Source organism: Bactrocera neohumeralis, chromosome 4 (genome assembly GCF_024586455.1).
Source record: "Bactrocera neohumeralis isolate Rockhampton chromosome 4, APGP_CSIRO_Bneo_wtdbg2-racon-allhic-juicebox.fasta_v2, whole genome shotgun sequence".
NCBI lineage: Eukaryota > Metazoa > Arthropoda > Insecta > Diptera > Tephritidae > Bactrocera > Bactrocera neohumeralis.
Window position 1 is genome coordinate 50787132 of NC_065921.1, and position 16187 is coordinate 50803318.

Genomic DNA, 16187 nt, shown 5'->3' on the forward strand with positions numbered 1-16187 from the left:
TAAAACTATTGAAATAAACCCGTGTCATTGCCAAAGTTGCGGTTGCCTGCAAAAGCAATTTGGTGCGAATTGTAGGCGGAGGTGCTATTTGACAGCAAGCGTCAGCAACTTTTTAAATGATAATAAATAAATATTGGTTCGAAATTTTGCTAATATTTTTTCTTTTCTCAACCTCTAAAATCTCAAATACTTAAAGCATGTAAGAAAGTTCTAAGTTCAGGCATTTCGAATTGCAATTGTTCAAAAAATTTAAGATTTTGAGTATCTGAAATAAACTTTACTTATTTGTGAAACTATATTCAACAATATTTCTTGAAATCCAAATTCTTTACTACAATACCAACATGAATAGCAGATATTAATATATTATATATATATATGTATGCAGGCGGGTCGATTTAAAAATCGCTCATTCTTCTCTTCTTAATTGGCGTAGAAACCGCTTACGCGATTATAGCCGAGTTAACAACAGCGCCCCAGTCGTTTCTTCTTTTCGCTACGTGGCGCCAATTGGATATTCCAAGCGTAGCCAGGTCTTTCTCCACCTGGTCCTTCCAACGGAGTGGAGGTCTTTCTTTTCCTCTGCTTCCCCCGGCGGGTACTGCGTCGAATAATTTCAGAGCTGGAGTGTTTTCATCCATTCGGACAACATGACCTAGCCAGCGTAGCCGCTGTCTTTTAATTCGCTGAACTATGTCAATGTCGTCGTATATCTCGTACAGCTCATCGTGCCATCGAATGCGATATTCGCCGTAGCCAATGCGCAAAGGACCATAAATCTTTCGCAGAATTTTTCTCTCGAAAACTCGTAACGTCGACTCATCGGTTGCTGTCATCGCCCAAGCCTCTGCACCATATAGCAGGACGGGAATTATAAGCGACTTGTAGAGTTTAGCTTTTGTTCGTCGAGAGAGGACTTTACTTTTCAATTGCCTACTCAGCCCGAAGAGCAATCCTGCGTTGGATTTCCAGGCTGACATTGTTGGTGGTGTTAATGCTGGTTCCTAAATAGACGAAATTATCTACAACTTCAAAGTTATGACTGTCAACAGTGACGTGAGAGACAAGTCGCGAGTGCGACGACTGTTTGTTTGATGACAGAAGATATTTCGTTTTTCCCTCGTTCGCTGCCAGACCCATTTTCTGTGCTTCCTTGTCCAGCCTGGGGAAAGCAGAACTAACGGCGCGGGTGTTGAGGCCAATGTTGTACGCCAGCAGCTGTACACTCTTATAGAAGATGGTACCTTTTCTATTTAGTTCTGCAACTCGAACTATTTTCTCCAGAAGCAGGTTGAAGAAGTCGCACGATAGGGAGTCGCCTTGTCTGAAACCTCGTTTGGTATCGAACGGCTCGGAGAGGTCCTTCCCGATCCTGACGGAGCTTTTCGTGTTGCTCAACGTCAGTTTACACAGCCGTATTAGTTTTGCGGGGATACCAAATTCAGACATCGCGGCATAAAGGCAGCTCCTTTTCGTGCTGTCGAAAGCAGCTTTGAAATCGACGAAGAGGTGGTGAGTGTCGATTCTTCTTTCACGGGTCTTTTCCAAGATTTGGCGCATTTGGTGAATATCTGGTCGGTTGTTGATTTTCCAGGTCTGAAGCCACACTGATAAGGTCCAATCAGTTTGTTGACGGTGGGCTTTAATCTTTCACACAATACGCTCGATAGAACCTTATATGCGATGTTGAGGAGGCTAATCCCACGGTAGTTGGCGCAGATTGTGGGGTCTCCTTTTTTATAGATTGGGCATAGCACACTTAAATTCCAATCGTTGGGCATGCTTTGGTCCGACCATATTTTACAAAGAAGCTGATGCATGCTCCTTATCAGTCTTCGCCGCCGTGTTTGAATAGCTCGGCCGGCAATCCATCGGCCCCCGCCGCTTTGTTGTTCTTCAGGCGGGTAATTGCTATTCGAACTTCTTCATGGTCGGCCAATGGAACGTCTGCTCCATCGTCATCGATTGGGGAATCGGGTTCTCCAAATCCCATTTTGACCCATTTAGAGTGCTCCAATTGAGTCCAAATGTATGACCGACCCCCACTAACTTTGGACGGCCGATCCACCCATGCCAGTGGCACACCCCCTTGAACTCCCCTGGGGGGTTCCTCATACAATCATTTCAAAAAATCACCATTTTTGGCCTTTACATGAAAAAATCGGCTAAATGGATATGTTTTTTCTTTATTTTTATTTATTTATTTATAATAATATCTATTTTTTCTCTTAAGAAATTTATTTAGTCAGAACATACATATGTAAATGAAAAAATTAATTTAAGTGAGTTATGGAAAAGAAACTAAAAAAAATTATTGTTTGAAGTCTTTTTCACTTTCAAGTCTGGGCAATTTCGCACGGCTCTCTAATGTCGTCGCCATAACAGCCTCTACATTTTCCGGTATAACCCGTTTGGAAACGCTAGCTAGCAATTGAACATGTCGTTCCGTTCCTTGTATGTGTGCTGGAATTTTTGGATCATTAAACGGTGGATCATCTTGATTTAAATATTCTTTCAATGTATCGTACGGAATGCTTCGCGTGAATGGTGGTGCAAATACGATATTTATATCTTCAAATTGATCATTTCCGTGAATGAATATTTTCCGAATGCGCATAATATGAATTATCTTTAATTACTTGATTGACAATTTTGCGTAAACGAGGTTCTAGAAATCGTGACCAACCAATGAACTTGAAAAATAATGCACTGCCGTACACGACAGAGCTGTAATACTTGATATTGAAGTACATTGGCACATAACATTTAATTATAAATTCAACCAGAATTCTTAAATTTTCATCTGGATTTTCCGTTGTCACATATAATCGCAATAATCTAGCGGCCTAGGTGAGCCACCGAGAATGTACAATTTTCCCTGGTTTGATGTTTGCCAGATCCACCGGAACCACGCCGCTAGAAATTGCATGGGCCATATCGTATAAGTACTTCGAATCGGTGGAAAATTCTTTTTTTTCTGGAGCAGGGGGCATATTTTGCAACTAAATTTTCTGGAAGCCGTCCACCACCTAAAAATATATAATAATAAAATAATTAAAAATGGTTGACAATTATAATAAATGAGTGATAGCAATAACTTACCGGTTTCCGGAGTTTCAGAAGTTTCGATTTGACGGCTCAGTTTTCCGGTTGCCGATCTTGGTCCAGTGCTGGTTGATTTATCCAAAGCTTCAAACAAATGCCGAAACGGAAGTTCGTTGAAGTGTAGATGGCAAACAAACCAATGCAATGGTCTTTTTAACAGCAGTTCGAATCGTCGTATAATTCCACCGTGTGGGCCAGTGTTTGTTGGCTCACCGTCAGTGCATATTCCAATTAATGTATCCAGTGTTATATTTTTATCGTTGAAAAAACCATTTAATTTGGTTGTTTTGTATTCAGCGGTTTCATGTTCCAGTCTTACGTAACCAATCAATTCAGAATTGGGTTCTCTCAAAATAACAAGATGAGGTTCTTTCACCATCCTAGTATGATACTTCTCATCAATTTTATCTATCGTTAAAGTATCATCTTTTCTGCCATCGAATGAAAACGCTAACAAATTGGTATCATCTAACCGTTTGCGAAGCACTTCTTGTCTGCATTTCTCTTTTGCTCTGCGAATTTTCGATTTATCCATGATGAGAGGTTTCCCATGCTTATCTTTAATTTTAAGATCTTGCAAAAGAGCGGTTCCCAATGCTGATGCTACTCTGTCAGGCACACCAAATCTGTCACATACCAAGGCAAAGTTAAAACAATCGTATCTCTCTGTGTATTGTGAACTTGTGCTTCTATCCATATCTTCTTGAACCGGTGGCGGTGCGTATGTTGAATCATCGGGATCTTGGTATGTTGGCATTGATGACATAGACGTTGCTCCTTGATCTTCAGTTTCCATCATTAATGCATTCATTGTTAGTTTTCTCTGATTATGTTGATCGTGCATGAACTCTTTGAGGCGTCGGGAACCCAGCCGCATGCACATGGAGCTGCCTTCAAATCGCATTTACATGTTCCAATGTAAAAAATTGTTTCCAGAGATTTTACATACTCTGTAAATTGTTGGGTGTTGTTTCTTCTCTTAATACTTGTCAAGCAATTTATTCAATTTATTACATACACTTTTTTTCTGCATTATTTCTATACCAAGTTTTTCCCAAATTCCAATCAACTTATCTTGTACTTGAATAGTGAATGATTTTTTAGTTCTGTTTTAGCACGTTCGCTTAAGTAAAAATAATATCTCAAGATATCCAGATGGGTTGGTAAATTAATCAGTCAAATCAGTAGGCACACTAAAAACAGTAACATCATGCTTGGGTATATGACTCATTGGGTTTTCGATAGTTGTTGATGTAGTTGCTTCATCTTGCGGTGTAGAGGATGGTGGATTCATTGTAAACTTTTTGATTTGGAATGGTCACTTCACTTATTATTTTTTTTGAAATACCATAGTGGTTATTGCTTTAGTTCTCCTCACTTTCAGAGGTAATAGGAATGAAATGGTAATTTCAATTCTATTTCAAAATTTGCCCCTACCCAAAAGTTCGACCCAAATTGGGGGCATCAGAATTAGTTTCAGAGGTATGGTTCCTTCGGTAAAGTTTCTTATTTTGATCCCTAGAATATGATTTTCATAGAGCAATGGGCGATTTTTTTGCCTCCCCACAAATCGACCCGGCCTAATGCACTTATATTATTATATAAGTATGTGAAGATGTCATTTACTTTTGGTACTTAATCACACTATGCTAATAGCCTTTATGCACAGTCAAATAATTTAGTACATTTAGATTATAACTGAAAACCCTGTTTTTACCTTTCACAGGCTACTCGATTAACGTTCAGCTGTTATTAATTTTTAGGAACTTGGTAAAATGGAAAAAAATCTTATACGTTATTTCCACATATAGGTTAATTTTCTTCCATATAATATGTTTTCCTTTAATGAATGCAAAATTATAACCTACAATAATTTCTTTAAAAAAATACACTAAGTTAGATCTAGATCAACGGCAATGGCGACGGAATTATTGACGGCAGAGCTTAGCGTACATTCGATAGTCAGCAGAACTTGCATTTTATCCGTTGTTGATATCGAATGAGAGTTGAGTTTCTTTTTACGTGATTTCGTAACCTTCTAGTTTTTGATTTAGTAAATTCTTTTTTTGTTAATGTAAATTCTTTATTGTAGTCAATACGCACGTCTTCTCTTCAAAGTGATCCTGTGAGTTGTTTGGCTATTGCAGCGTGGCCCATTATAAATCTTCTATAATAAGCAGATATTCCAAGGAAAAATCTCAGTTCTTTAAAGGTTTTCGGGCATGGGCCGTGTATAGCGACCTGCTGGGATTTTCAGTAGTAGTAAAACGATTTACTGATGATCTGAAATTCTATAAGTAGTGAGTTCTTATGAATAAAATGCAACTTTGGTGTCAGGTTGAAGTTTGCGTGTGGTGGTGAGTTTTCTTTTTCCTGTATATGTTTACATTTGACCTCAAGAAAACATAAAAGGTTTTGCTTTCGTAAGTCAGCCTTGTGTTTTATATAACTAAAAAAAATATTTTGTACAATTATATTTTTACAACTAAATGCAAATTCCAATTAATTTTCTTCTTGCTTAACACTTGTACAGAAAAAACAACTAAAATAACGTTAAATATGAAAAAATATCTCAATAACATTGAACAAATATCTAACTAACAACTAATTACCATAAAAATAGCAAAAAAACTATTACACATCACCGAAAAACTGCCTGGAGTTTAGTATATCCATATTTAAACAAATGGAATATTGAAGGTGATTTTTCAACCTAAAGGATAGCCTACTTACTACTTTTTTGTTATTCACAGAGAATGCTGGGGACAATCGTACGTACCTCTGCTTTAAGATTTGTGACTAAGGACAGTTTTTCATTAGATTCCGCAAAAAGGTTGGGGTTTTTTCATACTTGTACAACATGTTGCTACACGTCATAATAGCTTTTTTCACCAAACGGTTGTTGGATCACCTAAGTTCGATATACAAGGTCTGTCGCAAAAGAAACAGAACTGTTTAAATATAACTGTTTCTGGTGGCGCCACCTATTGGTGGGTATATGAAATAAAAAGTTTGATCTCTTGTTGACATTTTGTTAAAATTTTAAGACAATTGGATAACCACAATCGACGGTATCAATCAAAAAGTGACAGCAGCTTTTGGTCATCGGTCGTAAAATGCATTTTGAACCAAGAGCAAATATTAAATTTTTTTTAAACTTGGGAAAACGTTTACTGAAACATTTCAAATGATGAAAAAAGTTTATGGTGATCAGTGCCTATCCCGTAGTAATGTGCATGAGTGGTTTAAGCGATTCCAAGAAGATCGTGAGGACCTCTGTGACGATCAGAAGTCGGGCCGGCCAAAATCAAAAAAGAAGTCAAAAATAAAGACAATGCTGATTTGTTTTTACGATTCCTTGGGTATTGTACACCGAGAGTTCGTCCCACCTAGCCAACCGATTAATGCTGTGTTTTACCTTGGTGTTATGAAGCGGTCTTTTGTCACGCATTCGTCGTGCTCGACCACAATACCGTGAGGCAGGGTCCTGGCGCCTGTTGCACGATAATGCGCCGTGTCATCGGTCGACGCTTGTCACTGACTTTTGACAAAAAACTCCATATTAACCATTAATCACTCACCCTAGTCACCTGATCTGGCACCCTGTGATTTTTACCTATTTGGAAAACTTCATTTTCCCATGAAAGGACACTGGTTTCAGGACATTTCAGCTATCCAAAGACGACGACCGATATTCTCAAGAGCATGAAAAATGACCTTAACCACTCATTTGAAATGCTAATTGACCGGGCTAAAAGCACAAGGAAATTACTTTGAATAAAAAAATATATGAAAAATATTAACATTTTGTTGTTTTTTTAACAATACTCTCTACAAAGCTTTCTGATAATACTACTATGTTCAAAATGGCACATCAAGTGCTAATTGAGCCCGATAGGGCTGCACTCCTACTATGTTCAAATTCGTTCAATCGGTATGTGATTGACCTGAATTAATATCAAGTCACGCAAATTTAAAATCACTTTTTTCGAGTTGTTTTTTAAACCCAGCACATAAACAAAATTATGAGTTGTATATTTTTCATTTTCACACCATTTGTTCAAAAGAGATACCTTAGTGAAGATACTTATTGCGGCTCGTAACTTAAAAATAATGTATACGCGGTTTTAGCCGAGGTAACAACAGCGCGCCAGTTGTTTCTTTGTTTTCGCTACGTAGCACCAATTGGGAATTTCAAGGGAAGCCAGGTCTTTCTCCACTTGGTCTTTTCAACAGAGTGAAAGTCTTCCTCTTCCTCTGCTTCCCCCAGACGGGTACTGGGTCGAGTACTTTCAGAGTTGGTGTGTTTTCGTCGATTCGGACGACATGACAACGTTGCCCTGTCTTTTAATTGGCTCATCGTTCCATCGAATGCGATGTTCGCCGTGGCCAACGCGCAAAGGACCATAAATCTTTCACAGAAGCTTTCTCTCGAAAACTCTTAAGGCCGACTCATCAGATGTTGTCATCGCTCATGAATCTGCACCATATAGCAGGACAGGAATAATGAGTGACTTATAGAGTTTTTTCGTTCGTCGAGAGAAGCCTTTACTTCTCAACTGCCTACTTAGCCCGAAGTAGCACCCGTAATCAAGAGATATTCTTCGTTGGATTTCGAGGCTGACGTTGTTTTCGGTGTTGATGCTGGTTCCAAGATAGACGAACTTATCTACGACTTCGAAGTTATGACTGTTAACAGTGACGTGAGCGCCTAGTCGCGAGTGCGACCACTGTTTGTTTGATGACAGGAGATATATATTTCGATTTGCCCTCGTTTACCACTAGACCCATTTTCTTCGCTGCCTTAACCATTTTGAAGAAAGCAGAACTAACGGCGCGGGTGTTGAGGCCAATGATATCAACAGCAGCTGCATACTCTTACAGAAGTTGGTACCTTCTTCTTCTGCAACTCCAATTATTTTCTCCCAAAGTAGCTTGAAGAAGTCACATGAAAGGGAGTGGGCTTGTCTGAAAACTCGTTTGGTATCGAACGCCTCGGAGAGGTCCTTCCCGATCCTAACGGAGCTTTTAGTGTTGCTCAACGTCAGTTTACACAGCCGTATTAGTTTTGAGGGGATACCAAATTCAGACATCGCGGCATAAAGGTAGCTCCTTTTCGTGCTGTCAATAGCAGCTTTGAAATCGACGAAGGAGTTGTGTGTGTCGAATATCTTTTCACGAGTCTTTTTCAAGATTTGACGCATGGTGAATATCTGGTCAGTTGTTGATTTTCCTGGTCTAAAGTCACACTGATAAGGTCCAATCAATTTGTTGACGGTGGGCCTAAATCTTTTACACAATACGCTCGATGAGGAGGCTTATACCACGGTAGTTGGCGCAGATTGTGAGGTCTCCCTTTTTATGGATTGGGCACAGCACACTTAAATTCCAATTGTAGGGCATGCTGTCCGACCATATTCCGAAAAGAAGCTGATGCATGCTCCTTATCAGTTATTCGCCGCCGTGTTTGAATAACTCGGCCAGCAATCCATCGGCCCCCGCCGCTTTGCTGTTCTTCAGGCGGGTAATTGCTATTCGAACTTCTTCATGGTCGGACAATGGAACATCTTCTCCATCGTCATCGATTGGGGAATCGGGTTCGCCTTCTCCTGGCGTTATATTTTCACTGCCAATCAGCAGGCTGGAGAAGTGTTCCCTCCATCTCAAGAATCACTCTCACATCATCTTCACTTAATTTATCTATGTTTTTAATTTTTAAATTATTTTGAAGTTTTGATTTTAATTTTGCTTATTCACTAACCAACATAGCATAATTGATATGGCTACTTCTCCCGACGGCACGTACACCCAGCAAAATATTTACTATTTCAATTTTATTTCGTTTAGCTCAATAATAAAAGAAAAACTTATTATTTTGCCAATATATAATTCAATTAATGTTAGGTTTAGTAAAAAAATGTTAATGTAATTTTTCTCAAACATAGTTGAAATAAGCAGAACGAAATAAATACACTTTGATTATGCATTATATTTTTAATATTTACCAGAAAAATAAATTCTTTAATACGATTCATTGTTATTAATAACCTCTTCAAGGCGCCTGGGCATAGAATTTATTAAATAATGTATAACGGTTTGATCAAATGTTGCCCACTTTTCACTATGGCATTTCTTAGACATTTTACATTATCAAATTTCCGTTACTGTTCGAAAACCTGGGCTGATAACACGGACCAAAGGTTTGCAAGAGGGTTTAGTCGGAACTAATTGCAGGCCAATCGCAGCATTGTCTTGCTGGAAAATGAATTTATTTCCAACACATTCCCCTCCGAAATCAATTAGAACTTCATCCAGTAATTTAATGTAGTATTCCGTGTCCATTTTTGTTGTCACAAAGCAAACTGGAGTTTTCCCTCCGACACCAAAATTCCGTTGCTTAAATTTCTGTTTTAGAGACTCTTTGGTCCTCCAATATTTTTGAAGACCATTTTGACCATCAAAATTTAAATTTTTTTCGTCAGTAAAAATAACGATCACTCCAAAGGCCATATTTTTCGGCGAAACTTCTTTTATTTTTTCATAATTGGTCCTTAATTGTAAAAAATTTCTTCGACCTTTCTAATCGTCTTGAAATATCTCGATTTGACAAACCCTTCTCGTGATAAGCCATAATTTTTGCTTTCTCTTTTGCTGTCAAAGATTTTCCGCGAGACATTCTTTACGATTTTGAAAAAAAGTTAAAAAATTATATGAAATTAATTAGCTAATTAAATTACTTATGCAACAATAATTAATAACTCACATGTAGTCTTATTTGTCCCCACTAAACACACAATGGAAGCAAATAAGCTCTGGCTCTATAAATATTTCGCTCAGAGATAACAGTTCTTGTTGAATATTTACCGCCTACTGCGATTGAATAATGAAAAGAATTTGGAATAATTCAAATGTTATCCCGAATATTTAAAATGCCGGATCTGTGGACGCTTACACCAACTTTTCCAAGAAAAATATAAAATTTGACTTTGGCTTTATAAATATTTCGCTGGGTGTATATCTTTCTGTTTGCTACTGCTACTGTGGATCCTGGGACTTAATCAATACAGTCCAATAGTACTAGGACTTGTGTGTGGGTCTGGAAAATTAATTTACATATCTAATAATATTATGTCCTTTACAATAGTCCCTGCTCGGGTTAATTTTAATAGGAATTATGTTTACCTTTATTGAATGTAAAACTGTAACTTGCAATATTTTATAAAATTATCCAAGGCTAGCTGTGGATGAACGGTAGCGGAGTCGGAATTATTGGCGGCAGAGTTTTACCATAAAAACTTGCATTTTATGCGTTGTTGAAATTGATCGATTGAGAGTTAAAGTGGATATGTGTTCATATTTAATGGTTAACAAAAATGTCGATCGACCCCCTCAGTTGGAGCGGACGTTTGCTTTAACAATTTTTCAGCTTTATAATGTTGCAATAAATATTTTGTATGTTTAATTATATGACAGAGCTCGTTGCACTGCGAATGATGAAATATAAAAGAAGTACAGGTAAGTGGCCATCCTCCATACTCGGAACATCGCGTTGCAGATCTTCGCGGTCCAATGGCCGCTTCCCTGTACTTCTTTTATTTTTGGTGCAAGATAAAGAAAAAATAAAAACTATATTTAGCTCTTTTATTTGAATATCTCATTTGTTAACAAAATTAATTTTAAGCTAAATATTTCTGATACAGAGCAAAATGGAGAAATGAAAATAAGTGAGTCTATTATTAAGTTCAATAGATAATATCAAATTTGATTGCAATCCATTCGGTTTCTTTGAGCAAAGTTTATTGAATTCTTAAACAAAATTTTTTTATATTCTTACAACATGCATGTTTCTACAGAGTATAATTCACCTAACGGTTACTTGTGTCCCCCTTCGGATTGACTGTCTCTCTATCTATCCGTGCAATCGATAACCTGAAGACAGTGTCAATAGATAGGCGTGGCACCGCCCAAATATCTCACGACCTACTCGACCGATTTTAATCAAATTAATTAATTTGATCCTCACTCTACGGGTTTCAAATTTCTTTTTGTGTTTTATTGTATTATTAAATTCTACATATCTAAAATACTGTCCTGAACTTTTAAGTTGATCCGAGTAATAGTTTCGGAGATACTGCCTTGAGAATTTGTGCGCTCGAGGTAGGCTAAGTGCATTGTCTTTAAGGGGGTATTCTAGTCTAGAAGTGCTATTTAACGGCATTTTTTAAAGTCCAATAAAAAAAAACTAAGCACATTTTTACTATCCAATTTTTTATCAGATATTTACTGATATTTTAAGAATACAAAAAAAAATAAAAATAAAAATTTTGTGATAATTTGATTAATTGCGGCGTGATGGCGTGCCGGGGGTTGAAAATAAGGGTGCGCCCTTCCTGACACGATTCCAACACTTTAGGTGATCTGAAAAAAAAAATTTTTTTAATCAGTACAAATGCCGCTATCGTGCAGTTGACTAGGATAAATAAAAAAAAATTTCAGTAAATGGCGACTGTTTGAATTTTTTGCCCGTTTTTTGGCAAAGATCAAAATTTTTTAAAAATAGTAAAAATCAAAATTTTTTAAAAATCCTAGTTCCAACCATAGAGAGATATATAAAGAAGGTCCACACCAAATTTCAAGTTAATCGGTTAATTAGAACTTGAGAAATCATGTCAGAAGTGTTGAAAATAGTAGTTTCGGCAGTTGCACGCTGCGTCACTAAAATAGCTATAGGTCTTTGAGATATAATTCTTAAAGACTTGAGCGAAGAATTTTTTTTCGATTACAACTATTTGATAAAAACAACATGTCACGAAATGTCAGCCAAAAATTACCGAGGCGTCACCGGAAATAGCATCGCATGGGTCAACTTTAAAATACATTTTTTCCCAAAAAATTCCTAATTTCTTTATTAATAGTGTGTGTTTGTAACAATAAAAAATTCTAATAAAATATTTAAATTTTTTATGAGAAAAAATATTTTGAATTAATACTGGTTTGACCCGAGGAAACCCATGTAACTGTGCAACTTTGTGTCTTAAATGGATAAAAACTTACGCTAGATTCCATATAACTGATATAAGGATTTACAAACAACAGGTTGACTTTACTCCTTCTATTGGGTAGTCGAAAAAGTCCTTTCGTATTTTGTCAATAGAAGTCGTTGCAGTCGTATGTCTTCAGTGCTGCCAATCACATTGTGTCATACCTTATAGTGTGGGAAAGATGAAATTTTAGACTTCATTTAACTAAAAAAATTAAATTCGGCGAAGTTAAAAAAAAGAACAGCTGTAACTTTTTTGAGTGAAAATAATCAAGAAATTCGCTACATTTCGAATTTTTTGTATAAAAAAGGGAGGAATGCCTCGTAAGCCACCAATGAAATTTGAGAAGTTTATTGGTTCGTTTGTTTCCGTTTTGGAAATTTCGAAATTTCGATTTACACTGATGAAATAATGTCTCTAGCGGAAAAATGGCAAAAAGTGGTCAATATCAAATGTCATAGTTCATGCTTTAACAAATTTGGGGTTTCTCACATTAAGCTAAAAAATTAAAAATTAATATAGTTTAAAAAACTAAAAAATACGCTTTTAAAGCATATCAAACTAAAAAGTGAAAAATAATTCTTTGTATAAACTAAAAATAATAATGAAGGCAAAGTTCCTGCATTACTGTGAAAATAACGTGGATTGCTCGATATACATATGAAAAACATGTCACAAAGCACCCCACGCTTTTCTCACAATAATGCAGGAATTTTTCCTTCATTATTATTGTTAGTTTATTCAAAGAATTATTTTTCACTTTTTAGCTTGATATGCTTTAAAAGCGTGTTTTTTAGTTTTTTTTTAAATATATGTATTTATTTTTAATTTTTTAGCTTAATATGAGAAACCCCAAATTTGTTAAAATATGAACTATGACATTTGATATTGGTTAAGTAAATCGATAATTAGGCAGTATTTAATATCTACTCGTAACCTTTCATTGACTATTTGCGACCAAGTTCTATTGACGACTTTACGAATTATTACTTCTAAAGCTTCGCTGTTACATGGGGTTCAAATATTAGATAGGTAGAATATTTCTTTGTGTATTTTAAATTTTTACGAATTCTTATTTTATATTGAAAGAATCTATTTTTTCTTTTATGAGATTTACCAATATTGTGAAATATAAACGAATATAACTTAAATCGTATTCTCCACCATTAGATTCGGTGACAATTTTTGAAAAGCTTACATCGACGTGACAGCCAAAGTTTAAAAAAAGGAGTTTTCTATTGAAGTTGCTTTTCGGAGGCGTTTTGAAAACTAGTATCTGAATTTTTTTACCACAAAAATTCTACTATAACTTTTAATTTTTTATTACCTAAAAGTCACATGTTTTGCATTATTTGATATTATTTCTTCTGGTGCGCGGTTATATATACATAGTATATCTATATAAAGTATACTTTCTTTAAGGATATACATATATTTCAGTATATACATTAGGGCGGGTCGAATTTTTTTCGCATGAAGCTAACCATTCCCGAATTCGAGGCGATTACAGGCTCAACAAATATGGATGTTGAGTCAGAGGTGATGTTTGCCATGCCAACTGCAAGAGAGCCAAGTTCGCCGAAAAAAAAAATATTAATACCAAAAGGTTCATACACCTCATTTCGATATGGCATGCGATAGGTTCGGAATCGGTAATAGGGTTGCTTCTTTTTTGGCCATATCGCTTTTTCAAAGATATTGACTTTAAAGATGAAAATGGGGAACCAATAATTATGGACAAATCTAAAGTTTCATGTTAAATAAAGAAATGTAGGGATTCTCTTCGGAGAAAGCAACGCAATGACTGTGATCTGGTAGCCTTCTCCTTTGATGGCAGAAAAAACAACTCTCTGACGAGCGATGAAGAAAATGGAAGATATCATCCGTGAATGGTAAAAGAATCACATTTAGTGGTTCTTAAAGAGTTTGAGAGCAGATTGTTGGGTTACGTAAAAGTCGACGCCGAGGAGGCTGAAACAAAACAGAGGCAATTGTGCGAGTTCCTTATAGAAAAAGATATGTCCCTTGAGAGACTGATTGAAATTTGTTGTGATGGAGAATCAACAAACGCGAAGTCATGTTGAATAGATCAATGCACTGGTTTGTTTGTTTATTACACTTTAATGAACTTCCCCTTCGTCACTGGTTCTCCGCGTTGGAAAAGTCCACTACAAGCGGACCGCGCACAGCTAGTGGGATAATAACAAAGAAAATCGAAACATGCGAACAGATGGCGGTAAGCAAACAATTGTTTTAAAGAGCCTAGCATGTATATTTTGATCTGAGCTAAATAAATAAAATCTTTCTGTAGGCTGTACCCGACTTTGAGGCCATTTCGTTGGGAGATATGCCTCCACCCATTCATGAAAAAACGCTCTCGACTGACGTTCAGAACTTGTATCGAATGGCAAATGTAGTTTGTGATGGTTTCTGCCCCGAAAATTTAGCCAGTATGAAACCAGGACAAATTGTGCACTCTCGATGGATAACAAAGGCAAGCAGACTCTTACGTTTATGCGTGACAACTAGTTCACCATTAGCGAATTTAAAAACTTTGGCAACTTACATAATGAAAGTTTACGTACCGATGTACTTTAAAATTGAGTTCTACAACTCAGTTGTATACGGCAGTCTCTTGTTTTTTAAATTTATACAGTCCATGCGATATTTACCACCGACGCTGCGAGAAATTGTTAACACTGTAATCCAAAATAATTCATACTTCGCTCATCCTGAAAATATTTTTCTGGCAATGCTTTATGATAAGAGAAAAGATGTTCGCAAAAGAGCCATAAAAAAGATACTACATTAACGTGATAAAGTTTGTGATCCGACTAATCTAAGGGTTTATGATAAAAAGCACGCAATAAATTTTGAATGCTCAGACTACTTTGATCTGGTTGACCTAGATGATGACAGTGTTTTATCTGAGCCTACATTCTCAGCAAACATTCCTTACGAACACTTGTTGCAGTTTATTGAGTCTGATTATCCGCCGCTTCCTGACCCAGGGATTCCATGTCATACCCAAGCAACTGAGCGTTGTATACAGCTTCTGACAACAGTTTCCCGACGCGCTATTGCAAAGAATAGAGACAATATCATGGCCGTAACTATAGAAGGACGTACTACAACACCACGTATGGAATCCAAAAAAGACTTTAAAACCTAAAAAAACTAAAACTAGAACAGATTCCCAGTCATAAGCAAAAAAACCAATGTCTGTAACTTGCACCACAAAAACATTTAATTTTTTGAAAAGTTAATTACAATAATAAAATTTTATTTTCGATCCACCGTATTTTCCACAATTTTATAATTTTTTTTTTAAATATGGAAATATATATCTGTGTGCTGCATAAAGTACAATTTAATAAGTATGACCTCAAAATCTTAAGTCGCTCTGCGCGAACTGGGAATTAATTTTACACCCCTGGTTTCTTGGCAAACCTTTCTTAGAATTTTCTGTAGTTTTCGTTTTTGCTAGCCGCTTTGTTGGTTTTTTCCCACCCATACAAATCGACTCGGCCTAATATACATATGCTATTCAAATGACACCAAAACTAGTTTTATATAGATGTTGCATACTTTTAAGCGCATCTTTTTGGTGAGCTGCTTAAACTTACTATCGCCTTCCTACAGTGTCGACCAAATATTCTACGTTTCAGTACATCTTAAAAAAGTTACAAACAAACATACATACAAGTGAAGCTAATAAAAGCGTATTAAGGGAATATTCTTGTCTAGGATTTTGAAAAAATCGATTTTTTTGCATATCTTGAAAGTTTAGACTTTCAAAAATAGGACCTTAGAAGGATTTTTCAAAATTCGACTTATTTTCGGAGATACAGCCGATTTTGTGACATGGCGTCCGTGTTCACCACAATGTCTCCTAAACTTTTAACGCGTTTTTCTCAAAACTGACTTTTTCGGAACGATACCCACGATTTCTCAGGTTCTACTGGACCGAATTACTTGAAATTTTTATAGAGTCTTCTTTATAGGCTTGTCTATTGTTGGAACTAGCCCCATCCACAAATT